This window comes from Oncorhynchus gorbuscha, linkage group LG26, assembly GCF_021184085.1.
Source record: "Oncorhynchus gorbuscha isolate QuinsamMale2020 ecotype Even-year linkage group LG26, OgorEven_v1.0, whole genome shotgun sequence".
Lineage (NCBI taxonomy): Eukaryota > Metazoa > Chordata > Actinopteri > Salmoniformes > Salmonidae > Oncorhynchus > Oncorhynchus gorbuscha.
The window spans coordinates 17308581-17327183 of record NC_060198.1 but is presented as its reverse complement, the minus strand read 5'-3'; the positions used below and the strand labels follow the sequence as shown (position 1 = coordinate 17327183).

Below are 18603 nucleotides of genomic sequence, written 5' to 3'. Positions count from 1 at the left end.
GGTTGGCCGCATCCCATAATAGTCATCTGCCTCTGAAATGTCATTTAAAACGGTGAAATCCTCCGGTTTGGTTGTTTCATTGGGAATGTTCGGTGAGCCGGAATCCTCCGCGTGTGCCGTTTTATGCGGGGGAGTCTGAAAGAAAATAATACATACAAAATAGGTTATTAAAAAAACATATTTTAGATACAAAAATGTCAAATACATTTCAGGTATAATACTATATATTAACAATACATAATTAACATACCTTGGCTTTTTTGGTGAGGGCTGTTCTGGCGAAAACCGGGGGGGCGTGACTTTTTCATCAAACGTTCCCGATTCTGCATGGCCGGTCTCGTTGGAGCCTGAAAAAATATTATTTGTCCTTGTTTTAACATATTCAAGCCTAAAAAATGTATAAATAATAAACTAGGTAAAACTAAATATATATATATAATGGCTTCATACCGTGTCCGTGGAGCGCCGTTATTCTTCTTGGCTGTATGTCGGCTGTAAACACAAAAATAGCTTTTAATATAGGGTGCACACTTTTTGTTTTTTAATGTATAAATATTCTTGTGTATGTGATTATTGGACTTACGTTGAAAATAGTGTGATGGGGATTGGCTGTATGCGTTTTGCGCCTGAGAATCCCCGTCTAACGCGGTCTGTTCCAGATCATTTAAACCTCTGAGCAGCTGCGTAAAGGATGGAGAACCTACAAACGTTAGATAATATTAAGTTATTTACCCTATATACATTTTTTTAAAGAATACGTGCATTGCCCCCCCCCCCGTTTAAAACACATAACTCCTGTTTAATATTCCAATAATATTCAAACAATTCCCAGACTCCAAATCTTAAAATATATTATTTTCACTAACTCACCTTCAGAAAGCGTCATTAGGAGGGGTTCACGGATGATCTTTTATCTGTCCTGGGCTGTTGGCCTGGTGTTTGGAGTTAGGGTATGGCCGTGCGAACAGAGTGGAAAGTATCTGTTTTTCAACTTCCTGCTACTCATGCCAGGAATATAAGATATGCATATTATTAGTAGATGTGGATAGAAAACACTCTGTTTGAATCATGTCTGTGAGTATAACAGAACTTATGTAGCAGTCAAAACCCAGAGGACAAACTGTTCAGATTTATTTTTTTGCCTCTGACTGTTCCCTGAGTTATCTTTTCCCTGAGATATTTCATAGGAACGTGTTATCAGTTCCTACCGCTTCCACTGGATGTCACCAGTCTTTGGAATTTGTTTGAGGTTATTAATTTGTGCAACGAAGAAGAAGAACATCCTGGAACAACTTACACTATTGAGAGTTGCGCAAGACGTAAAAAGGAGCATGGTTTGTTTACTTGCTGTATTGAACACAGATAGCCCCGTCTACAATTTGATCGATTATTAACGTTTAAAAAATACCTAAAGTTGTATTACAAAAGCAGTTTGAAATATTTTGTCAAAGTTCATAGGCAACTTTTGAAATGTTTTGTAGTGACGTTGCATTTTTTGGCAGCTGTTTTTTTCTGGATCAAACACGTCAAATAAATTGACATTTGGATATATATGGACGGAATTAATCGAACAAAAGGACCAATTGAGATGTTTATGGGACATATTGGAGTGCCAACAAAAGAGCTCGTCAAAGGTAATGCATGCTTTATATTTTATTTCTGCGTTCTGTATAGCGCCTGCAGGGTTGAAATATGCTACTCTCTTTGTTGACATTGTGCTATCATCAGATAATAGCTTCTTATGCTTTTGAAGAAAAACTTTTTAAAATCTGACATGTTGGCTGGATTCACAACGAGTGTAGCTTTAATTGAGTATCTTTACATGTGTGATTTAATGAATGTTTGATTTTTATATAATTATTTGAATTTGCCGCGCTGCATTTTCCCTGTTTCTTTTCTCCAAGTGGGATGCAAGCGTCCCCTATACCATAAGAAGTTAAGAGACGCCGGCAAACTTTTTGATGGGGGGTAGGCAGATATCTGTACATACAGTTTGCATGATATTGCAAACCTTGGTTTCAAACGACCCCTACAGAGACACACACCCCCACCCATTTTGTTTTTGAAACACACACTCCTCCTGGCCCGGCACACGTACATACACCGTGCACGCACACGGCTTTTCAGAAATTATTTTTCTCAGAGACATGCATGATGATCGAGCGAAAAGACAGAGCCCCTTCGTTAAAAGGTGAGATACAATTTTAAAAGCATTTATTTAATTCAAAATATTTAGTACATACAGTTTAAAACCTGTTATAATGAATTAACCATTTGACTATTCCTTTCTTACAGATATAGGGCTTGGTTAGCCCTGACCTGAATCCGTTTCCAATTCACCAATACCAAGACAGGCTCTCTTGCACGCTCCATCAAAGCTCCGCAGGTTTTCACTCCAGGGGTAGATCATCAGTCGGGCATGTGGATCCTGGGAATGTCTTAAGGATAGACGCGGCCAGCGCCATAATTGTTCACTATTTTGGAAAAGATTGTCCAGCTTATTCATAAGGGTTATGAATATAGGATAATCAATCCATTTAAAGTTAAACACCGGCATAAAAAGTTTACATCCTTGAATTCTTTGGAAAATACATATGAACTGACAGATTTCGTCGCATTTGCACTTTCAAATTGTTCACATGCTAAAATTGTCACTATGCAGTCAGGTCTATACGCCATTGAAGCGATTCTTAGGGCCTTCAGATCACTGTGTCCGCAGACCAGTTCTTCGACTGCATATCCGGGGAGAGTTGTACCACTCAGGGCCTGTTCAATTTGACAGAGTGCAAGCCTTTTCTTAAGCCATTCTCTCATCCGCAGTGCAGGAGGAAAACTCTCGGGTTTTGCCTGATAAAGGGGTTTGGGGCCGCTGTCTCGGTGAATATCTTAACCGTAGATTCCTCAGGTTGGAATATGTAAGACATATGTCCCTCACTCGTAACCAAAACTCCTTTAAAACATTCTGGAGTCTCACACAAAACTTCCTCAAGGCTTTTGTCATTGGGTGCATAGCAGAGATGAGAGATGAGATGAGAGATGCATAGCACCCCGATAATTGGCCTAGGAGACATACTTTTCTGTTTAATATTCAGGGTTTTATTTTTTTAATCTTGTTTAGTGTTCGGGGGCCGCATGTCTTGTTCTGGGCTTCATTTATAATGCATCTGCCACAGCAAATACCCCGGACATTCCTGTTTCATAGACAACAGGTCGACAGGTCAATAAAATAGGGGGTTGGGGGGCCATACTCTTTGAAATGTTCAAACACCCCCCCCCCCAGTTCAAAGAGGTCCCTAGACATCAATCATGACAACTTCAAAGGAATAGATGCAATATATGCATAAATTAGCACACCCTCTAACGCGTGAGTACAGGATGCCCACATATGGGCATAAGCACGTAATAAGTTCCCGCCAGGATGTCCTGACAGGATGCCCAAATATGGGCATGCACACGTCATCCGGACATCGGGTCATAAATCAAACGTTTGACGTGTGCAGCCTACTTTATTCTCTCTGACTTGTATTTGTTAAACAAGCACCTTATTAACTGCACAAGCACCACAAACCCTGTTGTTTTGACAAGAAGCAATAAATCACTGATATCGATTTGGGGGGAAATCAGGTTGTACGTGCTGTTGAAACAAACACAACTAAACAAAAACACATGGAAATGGGAGATATCTTTTACCTCACTGGTTAGAGGACAACCTGCAGAAGACAGTCAGCTACATTTTGGAGTGATGCATTTAAATGTAGGGGTGGCTAAACAAAGGAACACAACACTTATTTGTCATCACTCATTGATATCATATTGAAATAAATTATGCGAGAGGGGGGAGAGGAGGTTGCACATCCTGTTAAAACCAACACAGCAAAAACCACACGGAATCTGGGAATAATCTATACACCACTGGTTAGAAGACAATTTATAGAAAACAACCAGCTACATTTAAGGGTTTCATTTTGATTCTAGTGGGTCACCAACGTGGTAAGTGTAACAACTCTTTTTTAGTTAAATCTCATAAATAGTACTCTTTCAATTCAGAACCTGGAATTTTCCCCTGAGGCTAAAATCAATAGAAAAGAAGGCAAACGTTTAGGATTCTACATTCTGACATTCATTAAAATACTCCTACTACAATGTTAAAAACATTCTACATTGAGACATTATTTCATTGATATCGTGAAAAAACTCCATGTATTTTCTGATGTTTAATCAGAGATCTTATATCAGAGTATTTCTTCCCCTATTGAGCACAGCTATGAGATTTCTCTCCTGTGTGTGTTCTCTGGTGTGATACTAGGCTGTTTAGCCAAGCAAATCTGGTCACACAATGGCTACAGCTGTATTGTTTCTCTCCTGTGTGTATTCTCTGGTGTATAGTGAGATAGCTAGATGTAGAAAAACTCTTCCCACATTGTTCACAGCTATAAGGTTTCTCTCCTGTGTGTGTTCTCTGGTGTGTCTTCAGACAGCCAGATGTACCAAAACTCTTTCCACATTGATCACAACCATAAGGTTTCTCTCCTGTGTGTGTCCGCTGGTGTACTATCAGGCTGTTCAGCTGAGTAAAACTCTTCCCACATTGACAACAGCTATATGGTTTCTCTCCTGTGTGTGTTCTCTGGTGTATAGTGAGATAGCTAGATGTAGAAAAACTCTTCCCACATTGAGTACAGCTATATGGTTTCTCTCCTGTGTGTGTTCTCTGGTGTATAGTAAGAATGCTAGATGTAGAAAAACTCTTCCCACATTGATCACAGCTATAAGGTTTCTCTCCTGTGTGTATTCTCTGGTGTAATATCAGGCTGTCTGGCTGAGTAAAACTCTTCCCACAATGATCACAGCTATATGGTTTCTCTCCTGTGTGTGTCCTTTGGTGTATAGTTAGATAACTAGATGTAGTAAAACTTTTCCCACAATGATCACAGCTATATGGTTTCTCTCCTGTGTGTGTTCTCTGGTGTATAGTTAGATAGCTAGATGTAGTAAAACTCTTCCCACATTGATTACAGCTATAAGGTTTCTCTCCAGTGTGTATTCTCTGGTGTGATTTCAGGGTTTGTAGCCGAGTAAAACTCTTCCCACATTGATCACAGGCAAAAGGTTTCTCTCCTGTGTGAATTCTCAGGTGTATTTTAAGTTCTGATGAAGATTTGCAACTTTTCCCACAGTGAGAGCAGTGGTGAGTTCTCTTCCCTGTGGATCTCTGCTGGTGTTTATTGAGATGTTCTGAACTGGAGGGACTCTTCTCTGCCTCGTCAGTATCATGAGGTTGTTGAGGCTCCCAAGAAGATGCAAGATCATCACGTCTCTCTCCTGTGTGAACAACAAAGTCAGACAGATGGTTAAAGCCCCACAACAGCAGAAATCCATTGTTTGTTTGAGGTAAAAGGTGATGCCCAGAACATACCCATGCAGTTGTACTACAACTGACGTCTGTTAAATTATTTGACTGAAGACAGTCAAGTGAGCAACAATAATCATATTCTGTCTTGTTTTCACATGAGTAGTAACATTGATGATTTAGGCTAGAAATAAGTTGTCGAAATCCTAAGCAGTGTGCCAGACGACATTTGGTCTCCAATATAGGCCCCTTTCTGTGTTTGCTAAAATTGGCGCACAAGGGTAACGCGCACACAATTTGGTTGTAGAAACGCCTCCCTGCTAATGAGGAAACCGATAGTTATGGATGTAGTATATCTGCCTGGAGCAAACATGGTGAGCGAAGATTTTAGTTTTTCACAAGGTATTCTGAATATTACAGCGCACCATCAGAGCAAGATCAGGAGTGCTACTCAAGGAGACTCACATTAACTTCTTATGGCTGGGGGCAGTATTGAGTAGCTTGGATGAATAAGAGTAAACTGCCTGCTACTCAGTACCAGAGGCTAAGCTATGCATATTATTAGTATATTTGGATAGAGAACACTGCAGTTTCTAAAACTGTTTGAATGATGTCTGTGAGTATAACAGAACTAATATAGCAGGCAAAAACCTGAGGAAAAACTCCAACCAGGAAGTGGGAAATCTGAGGTTTGTAGTTTTCAACTCTTTTCCTATCGAATACAGTGTCTTTGGGGTCAAATTGCACTTCCTAAGGCTTCCACTAGATGTCAACAGTCTTTAGAACCTTGTTTGATGCTTCTACTGTGAAGTGGGGGCAAATGAGAGGGGATTGAGTCAGAGGTCTGGCAGAGTGCCATTAGCTGACCACGCGCGTTCACGTGAAAGTTAGCTTGCTTTCCATTGCATTTCTACAGACAAAGGAATTATCCGGTTTGAACGTTATTAAAGATTTATGATAAAAACATCCTAAAGATTGATCCTATACATTGTTTGACATGTTTCTACGGACCGTAACGGGACATTTTGACTTTGTCTGCTCGCGTGTCATGAATTTGGATTACTGTGCTAAACGCGCGAACAAAATGGAGGTAAGGGGACATAAATTATGAACTTTATCGAACAAATCAAACATTTATTGTGGAACTGGGATCCCTGGGAGTGCATCCTGATGAAGATCATCAAAGGTAAGTGAATATTTATAATGCTATTTCTGACTTCTGTTGACTACACAACATGGCGGATATCTGTTTGGCTTGTTTTGGTCTCTGAGCGTTGTACTCAGATCATTGCATGGTGTGCTTTTTCAGTAAAGCTTTTTTGAAATCTGACATAACGGTTGCATTAAAGAGAAGTTTATCTTCAGTTCCATGTATAACACTTTTTATCAACATTTATGATGAGTATATCTGTAAATTGATGTGGCTCTCTGCAAAATCACCGGATGTTTTTGGAACTACTGAACATAACGTGCCAATGTATACTGAGATATTTTTTATATAAATATGAACTTTATCGAACAAAACATACATGTATTGTGTAACATGAAGTCCTATGAGTGTCATCTGATAAAGATCAAAGGTTAGTGATTAATTTATCTCTATTTCTGCTTAGTGATTAATTTATCTCTATTTCTGCTTTTTGTGACTACTCTTTGGCTGGAAAAATGGCTGTGTTTTATCTGTGACTAGGCACTCACCTAACATAAATTGTTTGTGGTGCTTTCGCCGTAAAGCCTATTTGAAATCGGACAATGTGGTGGGATTAACAACAGGTTTATCTTTAAAATGGTGCAAAATATTGGTGGTGTTTGAGGGTCACAGGGTTTGAGAATACTGGGATACTGTAATGTTTTGTCATTCTAAATGTCCTGAATAAAGGAAAATAGCTCTGTGTGTTGTACAATAGCCTATCCATCAAGGATCAGTTCTCTACACATTATGAATAATGTGTAATTATTTTAGAACCATGACCTTATCCATTTGGGTGTTGTCAATAAAGGTGATTCTCAGATTGGATTTAAATTCTGAAATTATTAGCTTGGATGTAGCAAATCAACTGCTTTACAGTTGTTTTTTTCCACCTAATTGTATTTTTATTATTTATTTATTTAACCTTTATTTAACCAGATAGGCCAGTTGAGAACAAGTTCTCATTTACACCTGCGACCTGGCCAAGATACAAACAACAACACAGAGTTACACATGGAATAAAGAAATGTACAGTCAATAACACAATAGAAAATAACAAATCTATATACAGTGTGAGCAAACGAGGTAAGATTAGGGAGGTAAGGCAATAAATAGGCCATAGTGGCAAAGTAATCACAATATACCAATTAGACACTGGAATGATAGATGTGCAGAAGATGAATGTGCAAGTAGAGATACTGGGGTGCAAAGGAGGAAGAAATAAATAAATACAGTATGGGGATGAGGTAGTTGGATGGGCTATTTACAGATGAGCTATGTACATGTGCGGTGATCTGTGAGCTACTCTGACAGCTGGTGCTTAAAGTTAGTGAGAGAGATATGAGTCTCCAGCTTCAGTGATTTTTGCAGTTCGTTCCAGTCATTGGCAGCTTTACCTAGCAGAGACTTGTAGATGACCTGGAGCCAGTGGGTTTGGCGATGAGTATGAAGCGATGGCCAGCCAACGAGAGCGTACAGGTTGCAGTGGTGGGTAATATATGGGGCTTTGGTGACAAAACGGATGGCACTGTGATAGACCGCATGCAATTTGTTGAGTAGAGTGTTGGAGGCTATTTTGTAAATGACATCGCCGAAGTCAAGGATCGGTAGGAAAGTCAGTTTTACGAGGATATGTTTAGCAGCATGAGTGAAGGATGCTTTGTTTTGCGAAATAGGAAGCCGATTCTAGATTTAATTTGAGTTTACAGTCTAACCAAACACCTAGGTATTTGTAGTTGTCAACATATTCTAAGTCAGAACCGTCCAGGGTAGTGATGCTGGACGGGCAGGCAGGTGCGGGCAGCGAGCGGTTGAAGAGCATGCATTTAGTTTTACTTGCATTTAAGAGCAGTTGGAGGCCACGGAAGGAGAGTTGTATGTCATTGAAGCTCGTCTGGAGGTTAGTTAACACAGTGTCCAAAGAAGGGCCAGAGGTATACAGAATGGTGTCGTCTGCGTAGTGGTGGATCAGAGAATCACCAGCAGCAAGAGCGACATCATTGATGTATACAGAGAAGAGAGTCTGCCCGAGAATTGAACCCTGTCATGGCTCACATCAACACCATCATACCAGAAACCCTGGACCCACTCCAATTTGCATACAACCCTAACAGATCCACAGATGATGCAATCTCTATTGCGCTCCATACTGCCCTTTCCCACCTGGACAAAAGGAACACCTTTGTGAGAATGATATTCATTGACTACAGCTCAGCATTCAACACCATAGTTTGGATGTATAGTTCCATAGTTCCCTCAAAGCTCATCAATAAACTTTTTTAGCGCCTGGCAACGCAGACGCTTGTTGGCACGCGCATGCAGTGTGGGTGCAATGATTGAATAACATGTATGTGTAAATAGATTGTGCAATGTTCGCGCACATGACACATCTGGTGGACGAGGGTGTGTCTTATAAGTGTTTGGACAGCTGCCAATATGTAGCCACCAAACCTCAGAAAAGAAGAAGACATGGTAGGAACCAAAGTGTTGGTAAGTGTTTCCAGGTGACCCTAATTATATCTTGCATTGCATGTTCTTACTTCATGTAGCTGGCTAGCTAGCCAACATTTTCATACTTGGCCTATTCTTCTTTGACAAGATACTGCTGCACAAACATGCTTATGTAACAGGGTTATATTGGTGATTCCCCTTGCCACTTTATTGTTAAGCCATGGGGTTTTGGTTTGAGTTTGTCTTGCCTTCACCTACTCAACATGACATCTTATTGGCTGGTTTGCGTAGCTTGCTTACGAGGGGGGATGTTCCAGTTAGAATTGTCCCAGTGAACAAGCACCAAACCAGTGATAAGTTGTTGGTTGCAAAGCACTGTACATCAAAAGTGATTTTTATACTCTCACGTGATGATTTAAATGTACAATTTATATCAAATTGTTTGTAAATGTTATTCGAACATCACACATAAGATGCAGTGGTTTTTGGAGAATATTTGTTGTGCATTTTGTTGTAGAGAATTCCCGCCAGTACTAGCTAGCAACTTACTGTGTCTGGTGGGGGGTTCATATATTTTGTACAGTGCGTGAGTGCAGAGTTGGATGGTGAGACGTGCATTGCATGACGTGCAATTGTGTGCCGTTCCTATCAGGTACATTGTTAAATATATTATATTGTATATTGTAATTTTATTATTTTGGTAACTAGCCCAGTGAACAAGCACCAAAACAGCGTGCGTGAGTGCAGAGTCGGATGGTAAGACGTGCATTGCATGACGTGCAATTTTGTGCCGTTCCTATCAGAATAAATCTACATGAATGATTAGTTAAAGCAATTAATTTGTATCGGCTCTCGTTGGAGTTTGGTTGCATATTTTTGCCATTTACTTAAAATCTGAAAAAGTTGTGAAGCCACGCCCATTTTCTGAAGAACTGCATTATGGGCCCTAAAAGTACAGAAATAGTGTCCACTGCATGTATAGTATCTATAATACTGCATGTATACTTCGTATTTTGGCGAATAACATCCAGGAACATTTGGCATTCTAACTGTATCCATATTTCGACAAATAAGGGAAAGGGAATAAGGGGGATATCTAGTCAGTTGTCCAACTGAATGTTTTCAACTGAAATATGTCTTCCGCATTTAACCCAAACCTTCTGAGTTGCTTAATCGACATCCACGTCTTCGGCGCCCTGGGAACAGTTGGCTAACAGCTTTGTTCAGGAGCAGAACGACAGATTTTTACCTTGTCAGCTCAGGGATTCGATCCAGCAACCTTCCGGTTACTGGCGTAAAGCTCTAACCAGTTGGCTACCTGCCGCCTTAATAAGCATACATACTCAATTTACACCAAAAATAGTGTGGTTAGAAGGTCTCTCGGCTGCCATTTTGTTTCTGTTTAAATCCTAGATTGGCCCTTTAGCAAAGCCACAACAATAAACCAATCTGCAGTTCAAACAATAACTAAACTAATTCCACCACTGTTTTGGTAATAAGATGAGTGGGGCTGGAGAAATGTAACTACTCTCAAATTCATAGACAGACCTGTGGATGGAAGGACTGACCATCCATGATATCAACATTATAGTTTTAACCATGTTGAGGCTATACAGTGTTGATTTACATTGTTTCTAAACATCGGAGTAAAAAAAAGCTTATTTTGTGTTCTGATGGGGTAAACAGTTGAACTAAGCTCATGAGGCATGTGTTATATTATTCAAGAATCAATGGAAAGAAAGGAATAATTGAAATGTAACAATTGCATATTTCCCCTTTAACACCACACGTCAGTCCCACAACTGCCTCTGTTTTTAAGACAGTACTTACTAGTGTTAACCAGGGCCCAGTTTCCCAAAACCATCTTACGGCTAAGTTTACTGTTAGAACAATTGGATGCCTTAAGATGCGTTTGGAAAACGGTGCCCAGATATTCAGTTTCCTCCTCCTTCTTTTTTGATGTGACAGTCATCTCCCCCTCTTTCACTCCAAAAAGTGCATCCTCCTCTCTCTCCTCCTCTTTCACTCTGAACTAGTCTTCCTCTTCTTTCACTGAAACGTCTTTCACTTCTGTAGCTCAGTTGGTAGAGCATGGCGCTTGTAACGCCAGGGTAGTGGGTTCGATTCCCGGGACCACCCATACGTAGAATGTATGCACACATGACTGTAAGTCGCTTTGGATAAAAGCGTCCGCTAAATGGCATATTTCTATTTCTTTCTTCTTCTTTCACTGTAACAGTCTCGTCCTCTACTTGTTTTTGTATTGTAACAGCCTCCTGTTCCTCAATACCTTCTTTCGCCTTCCAGCAGGCCTCTTCTTTAGCAAGAGAAGAGTAGCTTAGTGACCTCATGGTCGGAGATGTTAGCTAGCTAGGCTAGTGCTAACTTAACCAGTACACTAGCTGACTAATAACAGAACAAATATATATATATTTGGGGTTCTGATGGGGTACGACAGTTGAACTAAGCTCATGAAGCATTTATAAGTGAATTCTCCAAGAAACAGATGGGTACAGATCATTAATGTGTCAGTCCCAAAAATGTATGTAACAACTGCTGATTGCCCCTTTAAGACTACATATTGGGCTAATCTAATAGGGGATATTGAGGACTATAGTATTTCAGGCATTGTCATTGGATGCATTTGATAAATTGTTAACGTTTTGTTGATGGTCCACTCTTGGTGTTCTTACACGTTACAGTGTAGCTTCAGCCATTCATACAGAATAACATTAAAGTGTAGAACCCCTTTACTGCATATTGGTTCAACGACTGCAGAGACGGTACTTACTGGTGTTAAACATATCTCCAACCTCCTCTTCTTCCTCCAATGTGACAGTCATGTCCCCCTCCTCTTTCACTCCAGAAACGGAATCATCCTCTTCTTTTACTATAACATCCTCCTCCTCTTTCACTCTGAACGCGTCTTCCTCTTCTTTCACTGAAACGTCTTTCTCTTCTTTCACGGTAACAGCCTCACCCTCTACTTGTTTTTGTATTGAAACAGCCTCCTCTTCCACGAGAGTTTCTTTCTCCGTCCAGCAGACCTCATATTCTTTATCAGGAGGAGAGTAGCTTAGTGAGCTCATGGTCGGGGATGTTAGCTAGCTAGCATTAGCGACTAGCCTAGTTCTAAGCTAACTTAGCAAACCAGCTAGCTGACAAACAACGTAAATATATAATTGCATAGGCCAACAAGTACATACGAGAGAACTATGTTTAATACAGAGCGACTAATATACACCAAAACAGTGTAAAGAACGTGAATGTTGTAGCTAGAAAGCTACCGAGGTGTCTGACTAGCTGTTGTTGTTGAAGGAGCGTCCCGTCCACTATATTATACGTCACACTGGCAGCGTCGCCTGAACCTAAAAGACGCACATCGCCATTTGCTGACTGGAGTGGGCAACGCAGCTGAGGAACCAAATGTTTATTTTTCATTTATTTCATAAAGGTTTAATATTATATTATGTCGTTCAAAGAAAAGCATGTGTTGATTGATTCGTGTTTAATGAGTGAGAATTTAAAACAAACTTTACACCCACTAAATATTTGCATTGAACCATACTTCTGACATACATCATTTTGACCCCAGAATCAAATCAAATCAAATCAAATTTATTTATATAGCCCTTCGTACATCAGCTGATATCTCAAAGTGCTGTACAGAAACCCAGCCTAAAACCCCAAACAGCAAACAATGCAGGTGTAAAAGCACGGTGGCTAGGAAAAACTCCCTAGAAAGGCCAAAACCTAGGAAGAAACCTAGAGAGGAACCGGGCTATGTGGGGTGGCCAATCCTCTTCTGGCTGTGCCGGGTAGAGATTATAACAGAACATGACCAAGATGTTCAAATGTTCATAAATGACCAGCATGGTCAAATAATAATAAGGCAGAACAGTTGAAACTGGAGCAGCAGCACAGTCAGGTGGACTGGGGACAGCAAGGAGCCATCATGTCAGGTAGTCCTGGGGCACGGTCCTAGGGCTCAGGTCCTCCGAGAGAGAGAAAGAAAGAGAGAATTAGAGAGAGCATATGTGGGGTGGCCAGTCCTCTTCTGGCTGTGCCGGGTGGAGATTATAACAGAACGTGGCCAAAATGTTCAAATGTTCATAAATGATCAGCATGGTTGAATAATAGTAAGGCAGAACAGTTGAAACTGGAGCAGGAGCATGGCCAGGTGGACTGGGGACAGCAAGGAGTCCTCATGTCAGGTAGTCCTGGGACATGGTCCTAGGGCCCAGGCCAGTTGAAACTGGAGCAGCAGCATGGCCAGGTGGACTGGGGACAGCAAGGAGTCATCATGTCAGGTAGTCCTGGGGCATGGTCCTAGGGCTCAGGTCCTCCGAGAGAGAAAAAGAAAGAGAGAAGGAGAGAATTAGAGAACGCACACTTAGATTCACACAGGACACCGAATAGGACAGGAGAAGTACTCCAGATAAACAAACTGACCCTAGCCCCCCGACACATAAACTACTGCAGCATAAATACTGGAGGCTGAGACAGGAGGGGTCAGGAGACACTGAGGCATATCTTTTATCATAGCCAAAATGTGGTTTATTCAATTCTTCTAATTTTTCATGACTTTGTCAATCAGCTTGTTCTTAATAAATCTAAATCATGGTTTAGTGTTTCTGTATCCATATGGACTTTTAACAAATTCAAATCCTTTGGAGTCATGTTGACCCCAACCAAAAGCACCTTTGATAAATAGGTTGTTTATTTCAAATCAAAATCACATTTTATTGGTCACATACACATGTTTAGCATATGTTTTTGCGGGTGTAGTGAAATGCTTGTGTTTCTAGCTTTGACAGTGCAGTAATATCTAACAATTTCACAACATATACACACAAATCTAAGTATTTGAATCTAGGTTTCTCTGTAGACATGATCCATCCCACCAGAGGGTGGAGGGGCTCCTGTATCAGTGGTTTTGACCAGATTGACACCTGCAGACACACAGTATAGTGCCTCACATGTACTCTCCTAAGATTGGACTTTTCTATACCACGTATCACGTGACTGTATACAAAACTGCCAATGGTAGAAAACTCTGCCAGTGGTATACAGTGCATTCGTTAAGTATTCAGTCATCTTCAGACCCTGAACCCTGTTTTTACACATTTTGTTATGTTACAGCCTGATTCTAAAATTGAATAATTTTTCCCCCTCATCAATCTACACACAATACCTCATAATGACAAACCCAAAACATTTTTTAAAACATTTTTACAAATGTATTTACTTAAGTATTCAGACCCTTTACTATGAGACTCGAGCTCAGTGTCATGCAGGTGAAAGAGGACCCAAAAGCGACTTGGCGAAAACAGAGTCTTTAATCCAGTAAAGTAATTACAAACAAAAAAACACAACTTTCGCTCGAAATGACGAGGACAAACTGGAGACTCGATCTTGAACAGCAGGTGAACAGCAGGTTGCCTCGGGAAGGCACTTGAACCAGACAGACTCAGACACCTGCTCACCACGCAGCATCTGAGGAAAACACGACACGACAGGGCGATACACAAACACAGCACGGTGAATTCTAGACAAGGAACCGACAGGACAGGAACGGAACACAAAGGAAGAAATAGGGACTCTAATCAGGGGAAAGGATCGGGAACAGGTGTGGGAAGACTAAATGATTGATTAGGGGAATAGGAACAGCTGGGAGCAGGAACGGAACGATAGAGAGAAGAGAGAGCGAGAGAGTGAGAGAGGGAGGGGGAGAGAGAGGGATAGAAAGGGGGAAAGAACCTAATAAGACCAGCAGAGGGAAACGAATAGAATGGGAAGCACAGGGACAAGACAAGATAATAAATGACAAAACATGACAGTACCCCCCACTCACCGAGCGCCTCCTGGCGCACTCGAGGAGGAATCCTGGCGGCAACGGAGGAAATCATCAATGAGTGAACGGTCCAGCACGTCCCGAGACGGAACCCAACTCCTCTCCTCAGGACCGTAACCCTCCCAATCCACTAAGTATTGGTGACCCCGTCCCCGAGAACGCATGTCCATGATCTTATGTACCTTGTAAATAGGTGCGCTCTCGACAAGGACGGGAGGGGGGAGGGAAGACGAACGGGGGTGCGAAGAAAGGGCTTGACACAGGAGACATGGAAGACAGGATGGACGCGACGAAGATGTCGCGGAAGAAGCAGTCGCACAGCGACAGGATTGACGACCTGGGAGACACGGAACGGACCAATGAACCGCGGAGTCAACTTACGAGAAGCTGTCGTAAGAGGAAGGTTGCGAGTGGAAAGCCACACTCTCTGGCCGCAACAATACCTTGGACTCTTAATCCTGCGTTTATTGGCGGCTCTCACAGTCTGTGCCCTGTAACGGCAAAGTGCAGACCTTACCCTCCTCCAGGTGCGCTCACAACGTTGGACAAACGCTTGAGCGGAGGGAACGCTGGACTCGGCAAGCTGGGATGAGAACAGAGGAGGCTGGTAACCCAGACTACTCTGAAACGGAGATAACCCGGTAGCAGACGAAGGAAGCGAATTGTGAGCGTATTCTGCCCAGGGGAGCTGTTCTGCCCAAGACGCAGGGTTTCTGAAAGAAAGGCTGCGTAGTATGCGACCAATCGTCTGATTGGCCCTCTCTGCTTGACCGTTAGACTGGGGATGAAACCCGGAAGAGAGACTGACGGACGCACCAATCAAACGACAGAACTCCCTCCAAAACTGTGACGTGAATTGCGGACCTCTGTCTGAAACGGCGTCTAACGGGAGGCCATGAATTCTGAATACATTCTCGATAATGATTTGTGCCGTCTCCTTAGCGGAAGGAAGTTTAGCGAGGGGAATGAAATGTGCCGCCTTAGAGAACCTATCGACAACCGTAAGAATCACAGTCTTCCCCGCAGACAAAGGCAGACCGGTAATGAAGTCTAGGGCGATGTGAGACCATGGTCGAGAAGGAATGGGGAGCGGTCTGAGACGACCGGCAGGAGGAGAGTTACCCGACTTAGTCTGCGCGCAGTCCGAACAAGCAGCCACGAAACGGCGCGTGTCACGCTCCTGAGTCGGCCACCAAAAGCGCTGGCGAATAGACGCAAGAGTGCCTCGAACACCGGGATGACCAGCTAACTTGGCAGAGTGAGCCCACTGAAGAACAGCCAGACGAGTGGAAACAGGAACGAAAAGGAGGTTACTAGGACAAGCGCGCGGCGACGCAGTGTGCGTGAGTGCTTGCTTAACCTGTCTTTCAATTCCCCAGACTGTTAACCCGACAACACGCCCATAAGGAAGAATCCCTCGGGATCAGTAGAAGCCACAGAAGAACTAAACAGACGGGATAAGGCATCAGGCTTGGTGTTCTTGCTACCCGGACGGTAAGAAATCACAAACTCGAAACGAGCGAAAAACAACGCCCAACGAGCTTGACGGGCATTAAGTCGTTTGGCAGAACGGATGTACTCAAGGTTCTTATGGTCTGTCCAAACGACAAAAGGAACGGTCGCCCCCTCCAACCACTGTCGCCATTCGCCTAGGGCTAAGCGGATGGTGAGCAGTTCACGGTTACCCACATCATAGTTGCGCTCAGATGGCGACAGGCGATGAGAAAAATAAGCGCAAGGATGAACCTTATCGTCAGACTGGAAGCGCTGGGATAGAATGGCTCCCACGCCTACCTCTGAAGCGTCAACCTCGACAATGAATTGTCTAGTGACGTCAGGAGTAACGAGGATAGGAGCGGACGTAAAACGTTCTTTTAGAAGATCAAAAGCTCCCTGGGCGGAACCGGACCACTTAAAACACGTCTTGACAGAAGTAAGAGCTGTGAGAGGGGCAGCAACTTGACCGAAATTACGAATGAAACGCCGATAGAAATTAGCGAAACCTAAAAGCGCTGCAACTCGACACGTGACCTTGGAACGGGCCAATCACTGACAGCTTGGACCTTAGCGGAATCCATCTGAATGCCTTCAGCGGAAATAACGGAACCGAGAAAAGTAACGGAGGAGACATGAAAAGAGCACTTCTCAGACTTTACGTAGAGACAATTCTCTAAAAGGCGCTGTAGAACACGTCGAACGTGCTGAACATGAATCTCGAGTGACGGAGAAAAAATCAGGATATCGTCAAGATAGACAAAAACAAAGATGTTCAGCATGTCTCTCAGAACATCATTAACTAATGCCTGAAAAACAGCTGGCGCATTGGCGAGACCAAACGGCAGAACCCGGTACTCAAAATGCCCTAACGGAGTGTTAAACGCCGTTTTCCACTCGTCCCCCTCTCTGATGCGCACGAGATGGTAAGCGTTACGAAGGTCCAACTTAGTAAAGCACCTGGCTCCCTGCAGAATCTCGAAGGCTGATGACATAAGGGGAAGCGGATAACGATTCTTAACCGTTATGTCATTCAGCCCTCGATAATCCACGCAGGGGCGCAGAGTACCGTCCTTCTTCTTAACAAAAAGAACCCCGCCCCGGCCGGAGAGGAAGAAGGCACTATGGTACCGGCGTCAAGAGACACAGACAAATAATCCTCGAGAGCCTTACGTTCGGGAGCCGACAGAGAGTATAGTCTACCCCGAGGAGGAGTGGTCCCCGGAAGGAGATCAATACTACAATCATACGACCGGTGAGGAGGAAGGGAGTTGGCTCGGGACCGACTGAAGACCGTGCGCAGATCATGATATTCCTCCGGCACTCCTGTCAAATCGCCAGGTTCCTCCTGAGAAGTAGGGACAGAAGAAACGGGAGGGATGGCAGACATTAAACACTTCACATGACAAGAAACGTTCCAGGATAGGATAGAATTACTAGACCAATTAATAGAAGGATTATGACATACTAGCCAGGGATGACCCAAAACAACAGGTGTAAACGGAGAACGAAAAATCAAAAAAGAAATAGTCTCACTGTGGTTACCAGATACTGTGAGGGTTAAAGGTAGTGTCTCAAATCTGATACTGGGAAGATGACTACCATCTAAGGCGAACATGGGCGTAGGCTTCTCTAACTCTCTGAAAGGAATGTCATGTTTCCGAACCCATGCTTCGTCCATGAAACAACCCTCAGCCCCAGAGTCTATCAAGGCAATACATGTAGCACCCGAACCGGTCCAGCGTAGATGGACCGACAAAGTAGTACAGGATTTTGATGGAGAGACTTGAGTAGTTGCGCTCACCTGTAGCCCTCCGCTTACAGATGAGCTCTGGCTTTTACTGGACATGAATTAACAAAATGTCCAGCAACTCCGCAATAGAGGCACAGGCGGTTGGTGATCCTCCGTTCCCTCTCCTTAGTCGAGATGCGAATCCCTCCCAGCTGCATGGGCTCAGACTCTGAGCCAGAGGAGGGAGATGGTTGCGATGCGGAGCAGGGAAACACCGTTGATGCGAGCTCTCTTCCACGAGCCCGGTGACGAAGATCTACCCGTCGTTCTATGCGGATGGCGAGAGCAATCAAAGAGTCCACATCTGAAGGAACCTCCCGGGAGAGAATCTCATCCTTAACCACTGCGTGGAGTCCCTCCAGAAAACGAGCGAGCAGCGCCGGCTCGTTCCACTCACTAGAGGCAGCAAGAGTGCGAAACTCAATAGAATAATCCGTTATGGACCGTTCACCTTGGCATAAGGAAGCCAGGGC

The 18603-nt window shown here is 43.0% G+C and overlaps 1 pseudogene; it reads right to left on the bottom strand.

Annotated features, from left to right (window-relative positions):
- Positions 1 to 2238: 2238 nt before the first annotated feature.
- On the bottom strand, positions 2239 to 12315 carry LOC124015801 (annotated as a pseudogene).
- Between the last annotated feature and the right edge of the window lie 6288 nt (positions 12316 to 18603).